General features: G+C 47.2%; 1 protein-coding gene across 1 annotated transcript in view; it reads left to right on the top strand.

Annotated features, from left to right (window-relative positions):
- Window positions 1-25550, top strand: part of LOC110487865 (gamma-aminobutyric acid type B receptor subunit 1) — a 265484-nt gene that overhangs the window by 116601 nt on the left and 123333 nt on the right. The gene's annotated exons all lie outside the window — the stretch shown is intronic.

Genomic DNA, 25550 nt, shown 5'->3' with positions numbered 1-25550 from the left:
CTCTGTCACGGTGGAATAGACCAACTCTGTCTGGGTGGAATAGTCCAACTCTGTCAGGGTGGAATAGACCAACTCTGTTAGGCTGGAATAGTCCAACACTGTCAGGGTGGAATAGACCAACTCTGTCAGGGTGGAATAGACCAACTCTGTCAGGGTTGAATAGTCCAACTCTGTCAGAGGGGAATAGACCAGCTCTGTCAGGGTGGAATATACGAACTCTGTCAGGGTGGAATAGACCAACTCTGTCAGGGGGGAATAGACCAACTCTGTCAGGGGGGAATAGTTCAACTCTGTCTGGGTGGAAAAGTCCAACTCTGTCAGGGTGGAATAGTCCAACTCTGTCAGGGTGAAATAGACCAAATCTGTCAGGGTGGAATAGTCCAACTCTGTCTGCGTGGAATAGTCCAACTCTGTCTGGGTGGAACAGTCCAACTCTGTCAGGGTGGAACAGTCCAACTCTGTCAGCGTGGAATAGTCCAACTCTGTCAGGGTGGAATAGTCCAACTCTGTCAGGGTGGAATAGACCAACTCTGTCAGGGTGGAATAGTCCAACTCTGTCAGCGTGGAATAGACCAACTCTGTCAGGGTGGAATAGACCAACTCTGTCTGGGTGAAATAGACCAACGATGTCTGGGTGGAATAGTCCAACTTTGTATGGGTGGAATAGACCAACTCTGTCAGGGTGGAATAGACCAACTCTGTCAGGGTGGAATAGACCAACTCTGTCACGGTGGAATAGACCAACTCTGTCATGGTGGAATAGACCAACTCTGTCTGGGTGGAATAGACCAACTCTGTCAGGGTGGAATAGACCAACTCTGTTAGGCTGGAATAGTCCAACTCTGTCAAGGTGGAATAGACCAACTCTGTCAGGGTGGAATAGTCCAACTCTGTCAGGGTGGAATAGTCCAACTCTGTCAGGGTGGAATAGTCCAACTCTGTCAGGGTGGAATAGACCAACTCTGTCAGGGTGGAATAGACCAACTCTTTCAGGGAGGAATAGTCCAACTCTGTCAGGGTGGAATAGACCAACTCTTTCAGGGTGGAATAGTCCAACTCGGTCTGGTTGGGATAGACCAACTCTGTCTGGGTGGAATAGACCAACTCTGTCAGGGTGGAATAGACCAACTCTGTCAGGGTGGAATAGACCAACTCTGTCAGTGTGGAATAGACAAACTCTGTCTGGGTGGAATAGACCAACTCTGTCTGGGTGGAATAGTCCAATTCTGTCAGGGTGGAATAGTCCAACTCTGTCAGGGTGGAATAGTCCAACTCTGTCAGGGTGGGATAGTCCAACTCTGTCTGGTTGGGATAGACCAACTCTGTCAGGGTGGAATATTCCAAGTCTGTCTGGGTGGAATAGACCAACTCTGTCAGGGTGGAATAGACCAACTCTGTCAGGGTGGAATAGACCAACTCTGTCAGGGTGGAATAGTCCAACTCTGTCAGGGGGGAATAGTCCAACTCTGTCAGGATAGAATAGACCAACTCTGTCAGGGTGGAATAGTCCAACTCTGTCAGGGTGGAATAGTCCAACTCTGTCAGGGTAGAATAGACCAACTCTGTCAGGGTGGAATAGTCCAACTCTGTCAGGGTGGAATAGTCCAACTCTGTCAGGGTGGAATAGTCCAACTCTGTCAGGGTGGAATAGACCACCTCTGTCAGGGTGGAATAGTCCAACTCTGTCAGGGTGGAATAGACTAACTGTCAGGGTGGAATAGTCCAACTCTGTCTGGGTGGAATAGACCAACTCTTTCAGGGAGGAATAGTCCAACTCTGTCAGGGTGGAATAGACCAACTCTGTCAGGGTGGAATAGTCCAACTCGGTCTGGTTGGGATAGACCAACTCTGTCTGGGTGGAATAGACCAACTCTGTCAGGGTGGAATAGACCAACTCTGTCAGGGTGGAATAGACCAACTCTGTCAGGATAGAATAGACCAACTCTGTCTGGGTGGAATAGACCAACTCTGTCTGGGTGGAATAGTCCAACTCTGTCAGGGTAGAATAGACCAACTCTGTCAGGGTGGAATAGTCCAACTCTGTCAGGGTGGAATAGACAAACTCTGTCAGGGTGGAATAGACCAACTCTGTCAGGGTGGAATAGTCCAACTCTGTCAGGGGGGAATAGTCCAACTCTGTCAGGATAGAATAGACCAACTCTGTCAGGGTGGAATAGTCCAACTCTGTCAGGGTGGAATAGTCCAACTCTGTCAGGGTAGAATAGACCAACTCTGTCAGGGTGGAATAGTCCAACTCTGTCAGGGTGGAATAGTCCAACTCTGTCAGGGTGGAATAGTCCAACTCTGTCAGGGTGGAATAGACCACCTCTGTCAGGGTGGAATAGACCAACTCTGTCAGGGTGGAATAGACCAACTCTGTCTGGGTGGAATAGACCAACTCTGTCAGGGTGGAATAGACCAACTCTGTCAGGGTGGAATAGACCAACTCTGTCAGTGTGGAATAGACAAACTCTGTCTGGGTGGAATAGACCAACTCTGTCAGGGTGGAATATTCCAAGTCTGTCTGGGTGGAATAGACCAACTCTGTCAGGGTGGAATAGACCAACTCTGTCAGGGTGGAATAGACCAACTCTGTCAGGGTGGAATAGACCAACTCTGTCAGGGTGGAATATACCAACTCTGTCAGGGTGGAATAGACCAACTCTGTCTGGGTGGAATAGACCAACTCTGTCTGCGTGGAATAGACCACCTCTGTCAGGGTGGAATAGTCCAACTCTGTCAGGGTGGAATAGTCCAACTCTGTCAGGGTGGAATAGTCCAACTTTGTCGGGGTGGAATAGTCCAACTCTGTCAGGGTGGAATAGTCCAACTCTGTCAGGGTGGAATAGTCCAACTCTGTCAGGGTGGAATAGTCCAACTCCGTCAGGGTGGAATAGACCAACTCTGTCAGGGAGGAATAGTCCAACTCTGTCAGGGTGGAATAGACCAACTCTGTCAGGGTGAAATAGACCAACTCTGTCTGGGTGGAATAGTCCAACTCTGTCTCGGTGGAATAGACCAACTCTGTCAGGGTGGAATAGACCAACTCTGTCACGGTGGAATAGACCAACTCTGTCTGGGTGGAATAGTCCAACTCTGTCAGGGTGGAATAGACCAACTCTGTTAGGCTGGAATAGTCCAACACTGTCAGGGTGGAATAGACCAACTCTGTCAGGGTGGAATAGACCAACTCTGTCAGGGTTGAATAGTCCAACTCTGTCAGAGGGGAATAGACCAGCTCTGTCAGGGTGGAATATACGAACTCTGTCAGGGTGGAATAGACCAACTCTGTCAGGGGGGAATAGACCAACTCTGTCAGGGGGGAATAGTTCAACTCTGTCTGGGTGGAAAAGTCCAACTCTGTCAGGGTGGAATAGTCCAACTCTGTCAGGGTGAAATAGACCAAATCTGTCAGGGTGGAATAGTCCAACTCTGTCTGCGTGGAATAGTCCAACTCTGTCTGGGTGGAACAGTCCAACTCTGTCAGGGTGGAACAGTCCAACTCTGTCAGCGTGGAATAGTCCAACTCTGTCAGGGTGGAATAGTCCAACTCTGTCAGGGTGGAATAGACCAACTCTGTCAGGGTGGAATAGTCCAACTCTGTCAGCGTGGAATAGACCAACTCTGTCAGGGTGGAATAGACCAACTCTGTCTGGGTGAAATAGACCAACGATGTCTGGGTGGAATAGTCCAACTTTGTATGGGTGGAATAGACCAACTCTGTCAGGGTGGAATAGACCAACTCTGTCAGGGTGGAATAGACCAACTCTGTCACGGTGGAATAGACCAACTCTGTCATGGTGGAATAGACCAACTCTGTCTGGGTGGAATAGACCAACTCTGTCAGGGTGGAATAGACCAACTCTGTTAGGCTGGAATAGTCCAACTCTGTCAAGGTGGAATAGACCAACTCTGTCAGGGTGGAATAGTCCAACTCTGTCAGGGTGGAATAGTCCAACTCTGTCAGGGTGGAATAGTCCAACTCTGTCAGGGTGGAATAGACCAACTCTGTCAGGGTGGAATAGACCAACTCTTTCAGGGAGGAATAGTCCAACTCTGTCAGGGTGGAATAGACCAACTCTTTCAGGGTGGAATAGTCCAACTCGGTCTGGTTGGGATAGACCAACTCTGTCTGGGTGGAATAGACCAACTCTGTCAGGGTGGAATAGACCAACTCTGTCAGGGTGGAATAGACCAACTCTGTCAGTGTGGAATAGACAAACTCTGTCTGGGTGGAATAGACCAACTCTGTCTGGGTGGAATAGTCCAATTCTGTCAGGGTGGAATAGTCCAACTCTGTCAGGGTGGAATAGTCCAACTCTGTCAGGGTGGGATAGTCCAACTCTGTCTGGTTGGGATAGACCAACTCTGTCAGGGTGGAATATTCCAAGTCTGTCTGGGTGGAATAGACCAACTCTGTCAGGGTGGAATAGACCAACTCTGTCAGGGTGGAATAGACCAACTCTGTCAGGGTGGAATAGTCCAACTCTGTCAGGGGGGAATAGTCCAACTCTGTCAGGATAGAATAGACCAACTCTGTCAGGGTGGAATAGTCCAACTCTGTCAGGGTGGAATAGTCCAACTCTGTCAGGGTAGAATAGACCAACTCTGTCAGGGTGGAATAGTCCAACTCTGTCAGGGTGGAATAGTCCAACTCTGTCAGGGTGGAATAGTCCAACTCTGTCAGGGTGGAATAGACCACCTCTGTCAGGGTGGAATAGTCCAACTCTGTCAGGGTGGAATAGACTAACTGTCAGGGTGGAATAGTCCAACTCTGTCTGGGTGGAATAGACCAACTCTTTCAGGGAGGAATAGTCCAACTCTGTCAGGGTGGAATAGACCAACTCTGTCAGGGTGGAATAGTCCAACTCGGTCTGGTTGGGATAGACCAACTCTGTCTGGGTGGAATAGACCAACTCTGTCAGGGTGGAATAGACCAACTCTGTCAGGGTGGAATAGACCAACTCTGTCAGGATAGAATAGACCAACTCTGTCTGGGTGGAATAGACCAACTCTGTCTGGGTGGAATAGTCCAACTCTGTCAGGGTAGAATAGACCAACTCTGTCAGGGTGGAATAGTCCAACTCTGTCAGGGTGGAATAGTCCAACTCTGTCAGGGTGGAATAGTCCAACTCTGTCAGGGTGGAATAGACCAACTCTGTCTGTGTGGAATATACCAACTCTGTCAGGGTGGAATAGACCAACTCTGTCAATGTGGAATAGACAAACTCTGTCTGGGTGGAATAGACCAACTCTGTCTGGGTGGAATAGTCCAACTCTGTCAGGGTGGAATAGTCCAACTCTGTCAGGGTGGAATAGTCCAACTCTGTCAGGGTGGAATAGTCCAACTCTGTCAGGGTGGGATAGTCCAACTCTGTCTGGTTGGGATAGACCAACTCTGTCAGGGTGGAATAGTCCAAGTCTGTCTGGGTGGAATAGACCAACTCTGTCAAGGTGGAATAGACCAACTCTGTCAGGGTGGAATAGACCAACTCTGTCAGGGTGGAATAGTCCAACTCTGTCAGGGGGGAATAGTCCAACTCTGTCAGGGTAGAATAGACCAACTCTGTCAGGGTGGAATAGTCCAACTCTGTCAGGGTGGAATAGTCCAACTCTGTCAGGGTAGAATAGACCAACTCTGTCAGGGTGGAATAGTCCAACTCTGTCAGGGTGGAATAGTCCAACTCTGTCAGGGTGGAATAGTCCAACTCTGTCAGGATGGAATAGACCAACTCTGTCTGTGTGGAATATACCAACTCTGTCAGGGTGGAATAGTCCAACTCTGTCAGGGTGGAATAGTCCAACTCTGTCAGGGTGGAATAGTCCAACTCTGTCAGGGTGGAATAGTCCAACTCTGTCAGGGTGGGATAGTCCAACTCTGTCTGGTTGGGATAGACCAACTCTGTCAGGGTGGAATAGTCCAAGTCTGTCTGGGTGGAATAGACCAACTCTGTCAAGGTGGAATAGACCAACTCTGTCAGGGTGGAATAGACCAACTCTGTCAGGGTGGAATAGTCCAACTCTGTCAGGGGGGAATAGTCCAACTCTGTCAGGGTAGAATAGACCAACTCTGTCAGGGTAGAATAGACCAACTCTGTCAGGGTGGAATAGTCCAACTCTGTCAGGGTGGAATAGTCCAACTCTGTCAGGGTAGAATAGACCAACTCTGTCAGGGTGGAATAGTCCAACTCTGTCAGGGTGGAATATTCCAACTCTGTCAGGGTGGAATAGTCCAACTCTGTCAGGGTGGAATAGACCAACTCTGTCTGTGTGGAATATACCAACTCTGTCAGGGTGGAATAGTCCAACTCTGTCAGGGTGGAATAGTCCAACTCTGTCAGGGTGGAATAGACCACCTCTGTCAGGGTGGAATAGTCCAACTCTGTCAGGGTGGAATAGACCACCTCTGTCAGGGTGGAATAGTCCAACTCTGTCAGGGTGGAATAGACTAACTGTCAGGGTGGAATAGTCCAACTGTCTGGGTGGAATAGTAAAACTCTGTCAGGGTGGAATAGTCCAACTCTGTCTGGGTGGAATAGTCCAACTCTGTCTGGGTGGAATAGTCTCTCTCTCTCGCTCTCTCTCTCTCTCTTTCTCTCTCTCTACCATTCCGCCTCTTCCTCCCACCTGCGTCCCTCTTCCCCTTCACGGGGGAGAGATGCCAACACACGACCACACTCACAGTCTGTTAATAGTTATATGCACTGTGACTGGCTGGTACTCCTAAGAGCATTGCTCTGATTGGTTGAAACTGCCCTGCATCGGAACCTTACTTCAAAAGACTGGGGGGGGCGGGTGTAGAAAAAGGAAGGAGGGGGGGTGGTTAGCGATTGGCATGACAACAGTAACCAAGACAACCGCAGTTCAAACAAACAAAGAACTACAGACTTCTCACCAAGAAAAGGGAAAGATTGTGCACTTGAACTGAGAAACAGATGGACGGTGAGATGATGTGAGCCCGTTCGTTGTGGGAGACTCCTATTGAGTGTTCAGTGTAGTTAGCCAAATGGAAGAAATGCCTTTTGGTCAGGTTAGTCTTCCATCATAGGCACTTACAAAGTGTCTTCCCGGTTGGCTGCATGATGAGGAGTAGTTGACCCTCTCCCCCCCCCCCGTGGAACTGAGCTCTAATGGATCTAGCGACTGATTAGGGATTCAACACCACGGGCAGCGACACTGCTAATCACGTGACAAAGTGCCTGTTTCTGCCTCTCAAATGGCTCCCTATTTCCTATATAGTGCACGATGTACTGTATGGCTCATGGTGTAAAGTTAGTGTACTATATAGGGACTAGGGTGCCATTTGGGAGACAGCCCGTGTCATCATCAGGAGGCAAATCAACCAGGAAATATTTCTTCCTTCTCGCCAGCGAATATGGTTATTCCCCAAACCTTATGCTGGAACTTTACAAATGCCCATTAAATATCCACCCAGGCCCTATGTTCAATAAAGTTGAAGACACATCCCCAGTGTGTGTGTGTGAGGAGGAGGAGGAGGAGGGAGGGGGGGGGGGGGGTGTGGATGGGGATGGGGGTCTTGATTTCCCCAAAGTGTCAGGGTTAGATCAGTGAGAACACTCCCCATGACTATAGCTCCGGATTAGTGTCGCTTTTGAATTACACAGATATTTATTTGATTTGGTTGGTTAGTTTTAGGGAGCAATAGCAATGAGGAATACAATCATGTCTAAAGGCTACATTTATTTCTAAGTGTAGGGTGGATGGAATTGTATTTCTAAATTGTAAGTTGGAGTTTTATTTTTGTGAGTACAGGATTGATGGGTTTACGCTCCACACTAGGCCTGCATAACCTTAATCATAACACCTCTACCATCTCTTGCGCTCGCTCGCTCGCTCGCTCGCTCGCTCACCCCCACCCACACACACACATACTAGGCCTCCATTACCTTTACTAGACTAGGTGCTGCTGTATAGCTGCACAGCTGTTTTACAGCCTCCTGACCAGTTCTGACCAGTTCTGACCAGTCCTGACCAGTTCTGACCAGTTCTGCTATTTTGAGTGCTTTGTTTTAATACTGAACTTTACTTGTCTGTAAATAATGTTTCCTATGACCGAAAATAGCTTCTGGACATTAGAACATCGTTCACTAACCTCCATTTGGATGAACATGTTAATTAATCTGAGGCGCAGGACGTACTGCTCACCACGGACCAGGCCCTAATCCTTGAGACACGGAAAATAAAAAGGCGGCATACGAGAGGCCGACGTGCGGGCACCCTGACGAAACTACATCGGTGAGTACTTCAAGTGCCTCTAACCTCCGAACGTGCAGTCACTGGAGAACAAATTGGACGAGCTCCGTTCGAGACTATCCTATCCAACGGGACCCGAAGAACTGTAATATCCTGTTTCTCCAAGTCGTGGTTGAACAAGGACATGGGTCATATACATCTAGCTGGTTTTTCTATGCATCGACAGTACAGAACGGAAGCATCGGGGAATCTCAAGGGGGGTGGTGTGTGTCTTTTTTTGTTAACAGCTTCTGTCTGATCTCTAATATTAACAAAGTATTGAGGTTCTACTCGCCTTAGTTAGAATACCTCATAATAAGCTGTAGACGATGCTATTTACCAAGAGAGTTTTCATCTATATTTTTCTTAGCTGTCTATTTACCAACACAAACCGATGCTGGCACTAAGACCGCACTCAACAAGGTGTATAGGGCCCTAAGAAAACAAGAAGATATTTAACCAGAGGCGTCACTCCTAGTGGCCGGTGCCTATAATGCAGGAAAACTGAAATCTGTTTTAACACATTTTTACCAGCATGTTGCGTGTGCAACTAGAGGCGAAAACACTCTAGATCTTTACTCCACACAGAAAGGCACACTGAGCTCTCCCTCGCCTTCCATTTGTAAAATCTGATCATGACTCTTTCCTGCTGATAGAGTGACTGCGCGTACATATCCTAACCAGAAACCATGGATTACATGCCGTGGATTACTAAACTCTCCCTAACTTTCCATTTAGCAAATCTGACCATAACTCCATCCTCCTAACTCCTGTTTACAAGAAAAAAAAACTCCAACAGGAAGTACCAGTGACACGCTCAATACGGAAGTGGTTTGATGAAGCGGATGCTAAGCTACAGGACTCTTTTGCTAGCACAGACTGGAATATGTTCCGGGATCTATCCTATGGAATTGAGGAGTTTACCACATCAATCACCGGCTTCATTAATAAGTGCATCGACTACATTGTACACACAGTGACTGTATGGTACATACATATTCCAACCAGAAGCCATGGATTTACAGGCAACATCTGCATGGAGCTAAAGGCTAGATCTACCAATTTCAATAAGCGTGACCCTAATCTGGACGCTGATAAGAAATCCTGCTACGCCCTCCACAAACCATCAAACAGGAAAAGCACCAACACAGGACTAATATCGAATCCTACTATAACGGCTCCAATGCTTATTGAATGTTGCAGGGCTTGCAAACTATCACGGTTACAAAGGGAAACCTAGACACAAGCTGCCTAGTGACCGGGAGCCTACCAGATGAGCTAAATACCTTCTATGCTCGCTTCGAGGCAATCAAAACTGAACCATTCATTAGTGCACCAGCTGTTCTGGACGACTGTGGGATCACACTCTCCGTAGCCGATGTGAGTCAGACCTTTAAACAGGTTAACATTCACAAGGTCACAGGGCCAGACTGATTACCAGGACGTGTACTCAGAGCATGCGCTGACCAGTGTCTTCACTGACATTTTCTACCCTCTTCCTGACCCATTATGTAATGCCTATATGTTTCAAGCAGACCACCATAGTCCCTGTGCACAAGAATGTTAAGGTAGCCTGTCTAAATGACTATCGCCCCATAGCACTCACATCTGTAGGTATGAAATGTTTTAAAAGACTGGTCAAGGCTTACATCGACACCAGCATACCGTCCCCACGGATCCACAGATTATGCAATCTCTATTGCACTTTCCCAGCTGGACAAGAGGAACACCTATGTGAGAATGCTGTTCATTGACAGCTCAGCATATTGCCCTCCAAGCTCATCACTAAGTTAAGGACGCTGGGACTGAACACCTCCCTTTGCAACTGGATCCTGGACAGGTGGACAGATCCCCAGGATCCTGGACAGGCCCCCAGGTGGTGAGTGTAGACAACAGCACATCCGCCACGCTGACCCTTAACACGGGGGCCCCTCAGGGGTGTGTGCTTAGTCCCCTCCTGTACTCCCTGTTCACCCACAACTGTGAGGCCGCACCTGACTCCAAAACCAGCATTAAGTTTGCAGACAACAAGATGGTGATAGGCCTGATCACCAACGACGATGAGATAGCCAATAGGGAGGAGGTTAGAGACCTGGCAGTGTGGCGCCAGAACAACTTTTCCCTCAACGTCAGCAAGACAAAGGAGCTGATCATGGACTCACCCTTTTTCTTCCAAACATAACGATGGTCATTATGGCCAAACAGTTCTATTTTTGTTTCATCAGACCAGAGGACATTTCTCCAAAAAGTACGATCTTTGTCCACATGTGCAGTTGCAAACCGTAGTTTGGCTTTTTTATGGCAGTTTTGGAGCAGTGGCTTCTTCCTTGCTGAGCGGCTTTTCAGGTTATGTCGATATAGGACTCGTTTTACTGTGAATATAGATACTTTTGTACCTGATTCCTCCAGCATCTTCACAAGGTCCATTACTGTTGTTCTGGGATTGATTTGCACTTTTCGCCTCAAAGTATGTTCATCTCTAGGAGACAGAACGCGTCTTCTTCCTGAGCGGTTTGACGGCTACGTGGTCCCATGGTGTTTATACTTGCGTACTATTGTTTGTACAGATGAACGTGGTACCTTCAGGCATTTGGAAATTGCTCCCAAGGATGAACTAGACTTGTGGAGGTCTACAATTGTTTTCTGAGGTCTTGGCTGATTTCTTTTGATTTTCCTATGATGTCAAGCAAAGAGGCACTGAGTGTGAAGGTAGACCTTGAAATATATCCACAGGTATACCTCCAATTGACTCAAATGATGTCAATTAGCCTATCAGAAGCTTCTAAAGCCATGACATAATTTTCTGGAATTGTTCAAGCTGTTTAAAGGCACAGTCAACTTAATGTATTTAAACTTCTGACCCACTGGAATTGTGATAAAGTGAATTATAAGTGAAATAATCTGTCTGTAAACAATTGTTGGAAAAATTACTTGTGTCATGCATAAAGTAGATGTCCTAACCGACTTCCCAAAACTATAGTTTGTTAACAAGAAATTTGTGGAGTGGTTGAAAAATGAGTTTTAATGACTCCAACCTAAGTGTATGTAAACTTACGACTTCTACTGTACATATCTACCTCAATTACCTCGTACCCCTGCATATCGACTCAGTACTCGTACCCCTGCATATCGACTCAGTACTCGTACCCCTGCATATCGACTCAGTACTCGTACCCCAGCATATTGACTCAGTACTTGTACCCCTGCATATCGACTCAGTACTCGTACCCCTGCATATCGACTCAGTACTCGTACCCCTGCATATCGACTCAGTACTCGTACCCCGTGTATATAGTAATCGTTACTCGTTGTGTATTTATTATTACTTTTATTATTACAAGTTTTACTTCTCTGTTATTCCTCTATTTTCTTTTTCTCTGCGTTGTTGGGAAGGAAGCATTTCCCTGTTAAAGGGATATTTTGCATTTTAGCATGTTAGACCTCGTTTTCCGCTCACTTATAGTGTTGAAGCATCCTCCAGACAGTTGTTTTGGTCAAAGTTCCATTCCTGAGATGTCTTTGGCCTGGCTTAGTTGCTTGCATGAGCCATATAGTGGTGGTGGCCAGACTCATCCAAGAACGTGCTTCAAAATGTCTCCACGTAAAATTCTAAAGACAATTTTGTTTTCGGGGAGGCCTGTGGAAAATGTGATCTTTTTTTCTTTAAACCTCCACAACTGTTATTTTGAAGAAAACAGATTAGCTACATCAGCTAGATGTCACTAGTTAGGACAGGGATAAGGATATGGAGAGCCTTGATGTCACTAGCTATGATAGGGATAAGGATATGGATAGCCTAGATGTCACTAGCTAGTATAGGGATAAGGATACAGATAGATGTCACTAGCTAGGACAAGGATAAGGATACGAAGAGCCTATATGTCACTAGCTAGGATAAGGATACGGATAGATGTCACTAGCTAGGGCAGGGATAAGGATATGGAGAGCCTAGATGTCACTAGCTAGGGCAGGGATAAGGATACGGATAGATGTCACTAGCTAGGGCAGGGATAAGGATACGAAGAGCCTAGATGTCACTAGCTAGAATAAGGATACGGATAGATGTCACTAGCTAGGGCAGGGATAAGGATATGGAGAGCCTAGATGTCACTAGCTAGGGCAGGGATAAGGATATGGAGAGCCTAGATGCCACTAGCTAGGACAGGGATAAGGATATGGAGAGCCTAGATGTCACTAGCTAGGGCAGGGATAAGGATACGGATAGATGTCACTAGCTAGGGCAGGTATAAGAATATGGATAGATGTCACTAGCTAGGATAAGGATACGGATAGATGTCACTAGCTAGGGCAGGGATAAGGATATGGAGAGCCTAGATGTCACTAGCTAGGGCAGGGATAAGGATACGGATAGATGTCACTAGCTAGGGCAGGGATAAGGATACGAAGAGCCTAGATGTCACTAGCTAGGATAAGGATACGGATAGATGTCACTAGCTAGGGCAGGGATAAGGATATGGAGAGCCTAGATGTCACTAGCTAGGGCAGGGATAAGGATATGGAGAGCCTAGATGCCACTAGCTAGGACAGGGATAAGGATATGGAGAGCCTAGATGTCACTAGCTAGGACAGGGATAAGGATATGGAGAGCCTAGATGTCACTAGCTAGGACACGGATAAAGATATGGAGAGCCTAGATGTCACTAGCTAGGATAAGGATACGGATAGATGTCACTAGCTAGGGCAGGGATAAGGATATGGAGAGCCTAGATGTCACTAGCTAGGGCAGGGATAAGGATACGGATAGATGTCACTAGCTAGGGCAGGGATAAGGATACGAAGAGCCTAGATGTCACTAGCTAGGATAAGGATACGGATAGATGTCACTAGCTAGGGCAGGGATAAGGATATGGAGAGCCTAGATGTCACTAGCTAGAGCAGGGATAAGGATATGGAGAGCCTAGATGCCACTAGCTAGGAAAGGGATAAGGATATGGAGAGCCTAGATGTCACTAGCTAGGACAGGGATAAGGATATGGAGAGCCTAGATGTCACTAGCTAGGACAGGGATAAAGATATGGAGAGCCTAGATGTCACTAGCTAGGACAGGGATAAGGATGCGGATAGATGTCACTAGCTAGGGCAGGCATAAGGCTATGGAGAGCCTAGATGTCACTATCTAGGACATGGATATGGAGAACCTAGATGTCACTAGCTAGGGCAGGGATAAGGATATGGAGAGGCTAGATGTCACTAGCTAGGGCAGGGATAAGGATACGGATAGATGTCACTAGCTAGGGCAGGGATAAGGATACGAAGAGCCTAGATGTCACTAGCTAGGATAAGGATACGGATAGATGTCACTAGCTAGGGCAGGGATAAGGATATGGAGAGCCTAGATGCCACTAGCTAGGACAGGGATAAGGATATGGAGAGCCTAGATGTCACTAGCTAGGACAGGGATAAGGATATGGAGAGCCTAGATGTCACTAGCTAGGACAGGGATAAAGATATGGAGAGCCTAGATGTCACTAGCTAGGACAGGGATAAGGATGCGGATAGATGTCACTAGCTAGGGCAGGCATAAGGCTATGGAGAGCCTAGATGTCACTATCTAGGACATGGATATGGAGAACCTAGATGTCACTAGCTAGGGCAGGGATAAGGATATGGAGAGGCTAGATGTCACTAGCTAGGGCAGGGATAAGGATATGGAGAGCCTAGATGCCACTAGCTAGGACAGGGATAAGGATATGGAGAGCCTAGATGTCACTAGCTAGGACAGGGATAAGGATTTGGAGAGCCTAGATGTCACTAGCTAGGACAGGGATAAGGATATGGAGAGCCTAGATGTCACTAGCTAGGACACGGATAAGGATACGGATAGATGTCACTAGCTAGGGCAGGGATAAGGATATGGAGAGCCTAGATTTCACTAGCTAGGACAGGGATAAGGATATGGAGAGCCTAGATGACACTAGCTAAGGCAGGGATAAGGATATGTAGACCCTAGATGTCACTAGCTAGGGCAGGGATAAGGATATGGAGAGCCTAGATGTCACTAGCTAGGGCAGGGATAAGGATATGGAGAGCCTAGATGTCACTAGCTAGGGCAGGGATAAGGATACGGATAGATGTCACTAGCTAGGGCAGGGATAAGGATACGAAGAGCCTAGATGTCACTAGCTAGGATAAGGATACGGATAGATGTCACTAGCTAGGGCAGGGATAAGGATATGGAGAGCCTAGATGTCACTAGCTAGAGCAGGGATAAGGATATGGAGAGCCTAGATGCCACTAGCTAGGACAGGGATAAGGATATGGAGAGCCTAGATGTCACTAGCTAGGACAGGGATAAAGATATGGAGAGCCTAGATGTCACTAGCTAGGACAGGGATAAGGATGCGGATAGATGTCACTAGCTAGGGCAGGCATAAGGCTATGGAGAGCCTAGATGTCACTATCTAGGACATGGATATGGAGAACCTAGATGTCACTAGCTAGGGCAGGGATAAGGATATGGAGAGGCTAGATGTCACTAGCTAGGGCAGGGATAAGGATACGGATAGATGTCACTAGCTAGGGCAGGGATAAGGATACGAAGAGCCTAGATGTCACTAGCTAGGATAAGGATACGGATAGATGTCACTAGCTAGGGCAGGGATAAGGATATGGAGAGCCTAGATGCCACTAGCTAGGACAGGGATAAGGATATGGAGAGCCTAGATGTCACTAGCTAGGACAGGGATAAGGATATGGAGAGCCTAGATGTCACTAGCTAGGACAGGGATAAAGATATGGAGAGCCTAGATGTCACTAGCTAGGACAGGGATAAGGATGCGGATAGATGTCACTAGCTAGGGCAGGCATAAGGCTATGGAGAGCCTAGATGTCACTATCTAGGACATGGATATGGAGAACCTAGATGTCACTAGCTAGGGCAGGGATAAGGATATGGAGAGGCTAGATGTCACTAGCTAGGGCAGGGATAAGGATATGGAGAGCCTAGATGCCACTAGCTAGGACAGGGATAAGGATATGGAGAGCCTAGATGTCACTAGCTAGGACAGGGATAAGGATTTGGAGAGCCTAGATGTCACTAGCTAGGACAGGGATAAGGATATGGAGAGCCTAGATGTCACTAGCTAGGACACGGATAAGGATACGGATAGATGTCACTAGCTAGGGCAGGGATAAGGATATGGAGAGCCTAGATTTCACTAGCTAGGACAGGGATAAGGATATGGAGAGCCTAGATGACACTAGCTAAGGCAGGGATAAGGATATGTAGACCCTAGATGCCACTAGCTAGGGCAGGGATAAGGATATGGAGAGCCTAGATGTCACTAGCTAGGGCAGGGATAAGGATATGGAGAGCCTAGATGTCACTAGCTAGGGCAGGGATAAGGATACGGATAGATGTCACTAGCTAGGGCAGGGATAAGGATACGAAGAGCCTAGATGTCACTAGCTAGGATAAGGATACGGATAGATGCCACTAGCTAGGGCAGGGATAAGGATATGGAGAGCCTAGATGTCACTAGCTAGAGCAGGGATAAGGATATGGAGAGCCTAGATGCCACTAGCTAGGACAGGGATAAGGATATGGAGAGCCTAGATGTCACTAGCTAGGACAGGGATAAGGATATGGAGAGCCTAGATGTCACTAGCTAGGACAGGGATAAAGATATGGAGAGCCTAGATGTCACTAGCTAGGACAGGGATAAGGATGCGGATAGATGTCACTAGCTAGGGCAGGCATAAGGCTATGGAGAGCCTAGATGTCACTATCTAGGACATGGATATGGAGAACCTAGATGTCACTAGCTAGGGCAGGGATAAGGATATGGAGAGGCTAGATGTCACTAGCTAGGACAGGGATAAGGATTTGGAGAGCCTAGATGTCACTAGCTAGGACAGGGATAAGGATATGGAGAGCCTAGATGTCACTAGCTAGGACACGGATAAGGATACGGATAGATGTCACTAGCTAGGGCAGGGATAAGGATATGGAGAGCCTAGATTTCACTAGCTAGGACAGGGATAAGGATATGGAGAGCCTAGATGACACTAGCTAAGGCAGGGATAAGGATATGTAGACCCTAGATGTCACTAGCTAGGGCAGGGATAAGGATATGGAGAGCCTAGATGTCACTAGCTAGGGCAGGGATAAGGATATGGAGAGCCTAGATGTCAGTAGCTAGGACAGGGATAAGGATATGGATAGATGTCACTATCTAGGACAGGGATAAGGATATGGAGAGCCTAGATGTCACTAGCTAGGACAGGGATAAGGATTTGGAGAGCCTAGATGTCACTAGCTAGGACAGGGATAAGGATTTGGAGAGCCTAGATGTCACTAGCTAGGACAGGGATAAGGATATGGAGAGCCTAGATGTCACTAGCTAGGACACGGATAAGGATACGGATAGATGTCACTAGCTAGGGCGGGGATAAGGATATGGAGAGCCTAGATGTCACTAGCTAGGGCAGGGATAAGGATATGGATAGATGTCACTAGCTAGGGCAGGTATAAGAATATGGATAGATGTCACTAGCTAGGATAAGGATACGGATAGATGTCACTAGCTAGGGCAGGGATAAGGATATGGAGAGCCTAGATGTCACTAGCTAGGGCAGGGATAAGGATACGGATAGATGTCACTAGCTAGGGCAGGGATAAGGATATGGAGAGCCTAGATGTCACTAGCTAGGCTAGGGATAAGGATACAGATAGATGTCACTAGCTAGGGCAGGGATAAGGATATGGAGAGCCTAGATGTCACTAGCTAGGACAGGTATACGGATATGGATAGATGTCACTAGCTAGGGCCACCAGCTAGGATAGGGATAAGGATATGGATAGATGTCACTAGCCAGGGCAGGGATAAGGATATGGAGAGCCTAGATGTCACTAGCTAGGACAAGGATAAGGATATGGATAGATGTCACTAGCTAGGACAGGGATAAGGATACGGATAGATGTCACTAGCTAATGCAGGGATAAGGATATGGATAGCCTAGATGTCACTAGCTAGGACAGGGATAAGGATATGAATAGATGTCACTAGCTAGGACAGGGATAAGGATATGGATAGCCTAGATGTCACTAGCTAGGACAGGGATAATGATATGGACAGCCTAGATGTCACTAGCTAGGGCAGGGATAAGGATATGGATAGCCTAGATGTCACTAGCTAGGACAGGGATAAGGATATGGAGAGGCTAGATGTCACTAGCTAGGGCAGGGATAAGGATATGGATAGCCAAGATGTCACTAGCTAGGGCAGGGATAAGGATATGGAGAGGCTAGATGTCACTAGCTAGGGCAGGGATAAGGATATGGAGAGGCTAGATGTCACTAGCTAGGGCAGGGATAAGGATATGGAGAGGCTAGATGTCACTAGCTAGGACAGGGATAAGGATATGGATAGCCTAGATGTCACTAGCTAGGACAGGGATAAGGATATGGAGAGGCTAGATGTCACTAGCTAGGGCAGGGATAAGGATATGGATAGCCAAGATGTCACTAGCTAGGGCAGGGATAAGGATATGGAGAGGCTAGATGTCACTAGCTAGGACAGGGATAAGGATATGGAGAGCCTAGATGACACTAGCTAAGGCAGGGATAAGGATATGTAGACCCTAGATGTCACTAGCTAGGGCAGGGATAAGGATATGGAGAGCCAAGATGTCACTAGCTAGGGCAGGGATAAGGATATGGAGAGGCTAGATGTCACTAGCTAGGACAGGGATAAGGATATGGAGAGCCTAGATGACACTAGCTAAGGCAGGGATAAGGATATGTAGACCCTAGATGTCACTAGCTAGGGCAGGGATAAGGATATGGAGAGCCTAGATGTCACTAGTTAGGGCAGGGATAAGGATATGGAGAGCCTAGATGTCACTAGCTAGGACAGGGATAAGGATATGGATAGATGTCACTAGCTAGGACAGGGATAAGGATATGGAGAGCCTAGATGTCACTAGCTAGGGCAGGGATAAGGATACGGATAGATGTCACTAGCTAGGGCAGGTATAAGAATATGGATAGATGTCACTAGCTAGGATAAGGATACGGATAGATGTCACTAGCTAGGGCAGGGATAAGGATATGGAGAGCCTAGATGTCACTAGCTAGGGCAGGGATAAGGATACGGATAGATGTCACTAGCTAGGGCAGGGATAAGGATATGGAGAGCCTAGATGTCACTAGCTAGGCTAGGGATAAGGATACAGATAGATGTCACTAGCTAGGGCAGGGATAAGGATATGGAGAGCCTAGATGTCACTAGCTAGGACAGGTATACGGATATGGATAGATGTCACTAGCTAGGGCCACCAGCTAGGATAGGGATAAGGATACGGATAGATGTCACTAGCCAGGGCAGGGATAAGGATATGGAGAGCCTAGATGTCACTAGCTAGGACAAGGATAAGGATATGGATAGATGTCACTAGCTAATGCAGGGATAAGGATATGGATAGCCTAGATGTCACTAGCTAGGACAGGGATAAGGATATGAATAGATGTCACTAGCTAGGACAGGGATAAGGATATGGATAGCCTAGATGTCACTAGCTAGGACAGGGATAATGATATGGACAGCCTAGATGCCACTAGCTAGGGCAGGGATAAGGATATGGATAGCCTAGATGTCACTAGCTAGGACAGGGATAAGGATATGGAGAGGCTAGATGTCACTAGCTAGGGCAGGGATAAGGATATGGATAGCCAAGATGTCACTAGCTAGGGCAGGGATAAGGATATGGAGAGGCTAGATGTCACTAGCTAGGGCAGGGATAAGGATATGGAGAGGCTAGATGTCACTAGCTAGGGCAGGGATAAGGATATGGAGAGGCTAGATGTCACTAGCTAGGACAGGGATAAGGATATGGATAGCCTAGATGTCACTAGCTAGGACAGGGATAAGGATATGGAGAGGCTAGATGTCACTAGCTAGGGCAGGGATAAGGATATGGATAGCCAAGATGTCACTAGCTAGGGCAGGGATAAGGATATGGAGAGGCTAGATGTCACTAGCTAGGACAGGGATAAGGATATGGAGAGCCTAGATGACACTAGCTAAGGCAGGGATAAGGATATGTAGACCCTAGATGTCACTAGCTAGGGCAGGGATAAGGATATGGAGAGCCTAGATGTCACTAGTTAGGGCAGGGATAAGGATATGGAGAGCCTAGATGTCACTAGCTAGGACAGGGATAAGGATATGGATAGATGTCACTAGCTAGGACAGGGATAAGGATATGGAGAGCCTAGATGTCACTAGCTAGGGCAGGGATAAGGATACGGATAGATGTCACTAGCTAGGGCAGGTATAAGAATATGGATAGATGTCACCAGCTAGGATAAGGATACGGATAGATGTCACTAGCTAGGGCAGGGATAAGGATATGGAGAGCCTAGATGTCACTAGCTAGGGCAGGGATAAGGATACGGATAGATGTCACTAGCTAGGGCAGGGATACGAATATGGATAGATGTCACTAGCTAGGACAGGGATAAGGATATGGAGAGCCTAGATGTCACTAGCTAGGCTAGGGATAAGGATACAGATAGATGTCACTAGCTAGGGCAGGGATAAGGATATGGAGAGCCTGGATGTCACTAGCTAGGACAGGTATACGGATATGGATAGATGTCACTAGCTAGGGCCACCAGCTAGGATAGGGATAAGGATACGGATAGATGTCACTAGCCAGGGCAGGGATAAGGATATGGAGAGCCTAGATGTCACTAGCTAGGACAAGGATAAGGATATGGATAGATGTCACTAGCTAGGACAGGGATAAGGATATGGATAGATGTCACTAGCTAATGCAGGGATAAGGATATGGATAGCCTAGATGTCACTAGCTAGGACAGGGATAAGGATATGAATAGATGTCACTAGCTAGGACAGGGATAAGGATATGGATAGTCTAGATGTCACTAGCTAGGACAGGGATAATGATATGGACAGCCTAGATGTCACTATCTAGGGCAGGGATAAGGATATGGATAGCCTAGATGTCACTAGCTAGGACAGGGATAAGGATATGGAGAGGCTAGATGTCACTAGCTAGGGCAGGGATAAGGATATGGATAGCCAAGATGTCACTAGCTAGGGCAGGGATAAGGATATGGAGAGGCTAGATGTCACTAGCTAGGGCAGGGATAAGGATATGGAGAGGCTGGATGTCACTAGCTAGGGCAGGGATAAGGATATGGAGAGGCTAGATGTCACTAGCTAGGACAGGGATAAGGATATGGATAGCCTAGATGTCACTAGCTAGGACAGGGATAAGGATATAGAGAGGCTAGATGTCACTAGCTAGGGCAGGGATAAGGATATGGATAGCCAAGATGTCACTAGCTAGGGCAGGGATAAGGATATGGAGAGGCTAGATGTCACTAGCTAGGGCAGGGATAAGGATATGGAGAGGCTAGATGTCACTAGCTAGGGCAGGGATAAGGATATGGAGAGGCTAGATGTCACTAGCTAGGGCAGGGATAAGGATATGGAGAGGCTAGATGTCACTAGCTAGGGCAGGGATAAGGATATGGAGAGGCTAGATTTCACTAGCTAGGGCAGGGATAAGGATATGGAGAGGCTAGATGTCACTAGCTAGGGCAGGGATAAGGATATGGATAGCCACGATGTCACTAGCTAGGGCAGGGATAAGGATATGGAGAGGCTAGATGTCACTAGCTAGGGCAGGGATAAGGATATGGAGAGGCTAGATGTCACTAGCTAGGGCAGGGATAAGGATATGGAGAGGCTAGATTTCACTAGCTAGGGCAGGGATAAGGATATGGAGAGGCTAGATGTCACTAGCTAGGGCAGGGATAAGGATATGGATAGCCACGATGTCACTAGCTAGGACAGGGATAAGTACTCATATAGACGACGCAAAGTTTGGAAAATGTATAAGTATGCAGCGTTCGTCTCGCAACGGATCCTTCAACCGCAAGGGGGGGGGGGGGGCGTTTCGTTTCCACGCCGTTTTGGACATTCCCATTGAAATGCATGACATCTGGCACAACATAATGGAGTGCTTACGGGAAATGTGAATGAGACTTCAGTCTCCACCTGTTGTTTACAAAGCATGTGACAAATAAAATGTTATTTCATTTGATCATAGCCCCTCTTTCTCTCTCTCTCTCATTCCCTCTCTCCCTCTCAGCTAGGCCTCCATGACATTCATCATAGCCCGTCTGACAGCAACATTTAAAGACGGTTTATAGGCGGTTAGTTTTTTATTGACTTTTGTGACCCCCTATAAAATCATCTGATATATTTAAAGGCCTCCTGCACTGTCAAGCCATTTTCAAATAGTCTACATCAGAGAATGAATGGGATTCTATATTTATAAAGGGTTCTTCTCTAGCCAATTCATACGAATAATGGAAAGTCTACGCCGCTCTCAGCGAAGGAAAATAATCGTGCCGTTCCCATCCAGATGAGTCTTTACGATGCCGCTGATACTTCATCCAAATATTTAACAGCTGCTTGTAGGATTCTTATTAACATTCAGAGCATTCTAAAAATTCCTGAAAGTCAACGATAGTGCCTGTATCTCTCGCTGTCTCTCTCTCTCTGTCTCTGCCCTTCACTCAGGCAAGTAGTGGTGCTCCATCCTATACAGTTGAAAATACAACTGTAGCCTATGCTTGTGTGTTGTCGGGTGAGCTCAATTTCATGCGGTTGGTCCCAGCTGCATAGTTCATGGAACGGAAGCCACCCGCACGGCCTCCCCTGGGTCTGTAGGAGGGCGAGCAGCCCTCAGTAGGAGGATAAAACATTCTGCTGATGGTCTCGATGGAATCTAGGGAGCGGCACCAGCAGGGACGCATAAGCCCCAAACACGCCGCTGACTCAACAAGTCCCAAATAAAACCCAAACACACCACTGACTCAACAAGACCCAAACACACCACTGAATCAACAAGTCCCAAACACACCACTGACTCAACAAGCCCCAAACACACCACTGACTCAACAAGACCCAAGCACACCACTGACTCAACAAGGTCCAAACACACCACTGACTCAACAAGCCCCAAACACACCACTGATTCAACAAGCCCCAAACACACCACTGACTCAACAAACCCCAAACACACCACTGACTCAACAAGCCCCAAACACACCACTGATTCAACAAGCCCCAAACACACCACTGACTCAACAAACCCCAAACACACCACTGACTCAACAAGCCCCAAACACACCACTGACTCAACAAGCCCGAAACACACCACTGACTCAACAATCCCCAAACACACCATGGACTCAACAAGCCCCAAGCACATCACTGACTCAACAAGCCCCAAACATACCACTGACTCAACAAGCCCCAAACACACCACTGACTCAACAAGCCCCAAACACACCACTGACTCAATAAGCCCCAAGCACACCACTGACTCAACAAGCCCAAACACACCACTGACTCAACAAGCCCCAAGCACACCACTGACTCAACAAGCCCCAAACACACCACTGACTCAACAAGCCCCAAACACACCATGGACTCAACAAGCCCCAAGCACACCACTGACTCAACAAGCCCCAAACACACCACTGACTCAACAAGCCCAAACACACCACTGACTCAACAAGCCCGAAACACACCACTGACTCAACAATCCCCAAACACATCACTGACTCAACAACCCCAAACACACCACTGACTCAACAATCCCCAAACATACCACTGACTCAACAAGCCCCAAACACACCACTGACTCAACAAGCCCCAAACACACCACTGACTCAACAAGCCCCAAACACACCACTGACTCAACAAACCTGGCTGGTTTTCGCTCTTCCAACTGGTATTTGGAGTTCTTACTAATAACCAGCGTGCCAAATGAAACCCGGCGCAATGACGAGTATGCTAGCCTTGGTTGTGTCCCAAATGCCACCGTATTCCCTATATATTGAACTACTTTTGACTAGTGTCCGTAGGGCACTGTGTAGGTGCAGGGAATAGGGTGTCATTTGGGACAAAGTCTAGCAGTCAGTTGAACTCTTGCCCTTGCTCATAATTCGGCCCAATAATGTCACAATGGTTTTTTGTCTTTCACGTGGAATGGTTTTCATATGGACATGAGGAGGGGCTTTACTGTGGAAAGCGTGTCTTTCACGTGGAATGGTTTTAATGTGGACATGAGGAGGGGCTTTACTGTGGAAAGCGTGTCTTTCATGTGGACACGAGGAGGGGCTTTACTGTGGAAAGCGTGTCTTTCATGTGGAATGGTTTTAATGTGGACATGAGGAGGGGCTTTACGGTGGAAAGCGTGTCTTTCATGTGGAATGGTTTTAATGTGGACATGAGGGGGGGCTTTACTGTGGAAAGCGTGTCTTTCATGTGGAATGGTTTTCATGTGGACATGAGGGGGGGGCTTTACTGTGGAAAGCAATCAATTAATACACTAGATAGAGCAAGAGGATCATTGACTTCTCTCTCTACATCCCAAATGGAACCCTATTCTCTACATAGTGCACTACTTTTAACCAGGGCGCATAGGGGGACCATAGGATTCTGGTCAGAAGCAGTGCACCATATAGGGAATAGGATGCCATTTGGGACTGCCTCTCGGTAACGCTCTGCGATTATAGGCCACAGTAGTAGGGCAACACTGACTGTGGTTAAGCGAGGGGGAAATCTGCTGCCTCGGGACCACAGCTGTCTCCATTTGTATGATTTGACAAATCAAAACGAAATCAGGTTTCGCTGCATAATCATTCTGAGGTAATGTATCTCTCTGTGCTCTCGCCAGAATAGATTCCCAGTGAGCCTACTGTTTTGGCCTGTTAGGTGAAATATTAGTGATTTGATCCAGTGCCCTATCCAATGCTGTAGTCACAGACGTCCCAAATGGCACCCCGTTCTCTACGTAGTGCACTACTCTTTTGACCAGGGCACATAGGGTTCTGGTCGAAAGTAGTGCACTATATATATGGAATAGGGTGCCATTTGGCATACACAACACTGTCTGCTGCAGGTTTCCTCCCAACGGTGGATTCCCTCTCCCAAACAACCAAATGATTAATGATCGATTTAACCCGCAACCATTGTCGTTTAAATTGAATATCTATTTTTCATTGACTGTATGTTGAGAATTAAAATGAAGAAAGACCCCCAACGCCATTTGTTAGGATTGGATCAAAGACAGGAGATTGACTGTTTGGTGAGGAAATGTGGTCCCTGCTTTCAGGTAGGAAAATAGTTTGCACTTTGGTCAATAGTAGTGCACTATGTAGGGAATAGGGTGCTTTTTGGGACTCCAAAAATGTTGTTTCTCTCCCCGGGGAAATGATTTTTCGGAGGACAAATACAGGTGTCCTTGGGACGAGCCTCACCTTGTCTCTCTGTCTCTGGGCTCTCCTGTTTTTTTGGTGTCGTTGAGTGTAAACTAGTGTGAAATTAATCAATGACCCTCTCAATCCCACGGTGCAGTTTAACATACAAATAGCACTTTAATGTAATTTTTTGTTGTTGCGGGGTGCCGTATGTAATCGATATACCTCAATCTCTACCTCTCTCCCTCTCTCTATACCCCCCATTGCTTTCCCGCTCAACCTACCCACTCCCTTTATCCCATTCCCCCCCTTTACACCTCTTCCTCTCACCCATCCCCTCTCCTTTATTGCCCCTCTATCCCTCTCCTTCATTCCCCCTCTATCACCCTCTCCTTCATTCCCCCTCTATCACCCTCTCCTTCATTCCCCCTCTATCACCCTCTCCTTCATTCCACTCCTCTATCCCTCTCATTTATTCCCCCTCCTCTATCCTCTCCTTAATTCCCCTTCTATCCATATCCCTTATTCCACTCCTCTATCCCTCTCCTTTATCCCCCTCTATCCCTCTCCTTTATTCCCCCTCTATCCATCTCCTTTATTCCCCCTCTATCCCTCTCCTTTATCCCCTCCATCCCTCTCATTTATCCCCCTCTATCCCTCTCCTTTATCCCCCTCTATCCCTCACCTTTATTCCCCCTCTATCCATCTCCCTTATTCCACTCCTCTATGCATCTCCCTTATTCCACTCCTCTATCCATCTCCCTTATTCCACTCCTCTATCCATCTCCCTTATTCCACTCCTCTATCCATCTCCCTTATTCCACTCCTCTATCCATCTCCCTTATTCCACTCCTCTATCCATCTCCCTTATTCCACTCCTCTATCCATCTCCCTTATTCCACTCCTCTATCCATCTCCCTTATTCCACTCCTCTATCCATATCCCTTATTCCACTCCTCTATCCATCTCCCTTATTCCACTCCTCTATCCATCTCCCTTATTCCACTCCTCTATCCATCTCCCTTAT

This window comes from Oncorhynchus mykiss, chromosome 32 (genome assembly GCF_013265735.2).
Source record: "Oncorhynchus mykiss isolate Arlee chromosome 32, USDA_OmykA_1.1, whole genome shotgun sequence".
Taxonomy (NCBI): Eukaryota; Metazoa; Chordata; class Actinopteri; order Salmoniformes; family Salmonidae; genus Oncorhynchus; species Oncorhynchus mykiss.
The sequence above is the reverse complement of the archived record's forward strand: the minus strand, read 5'-3'. Positions and strand labels throughout refer to the sequence as shown.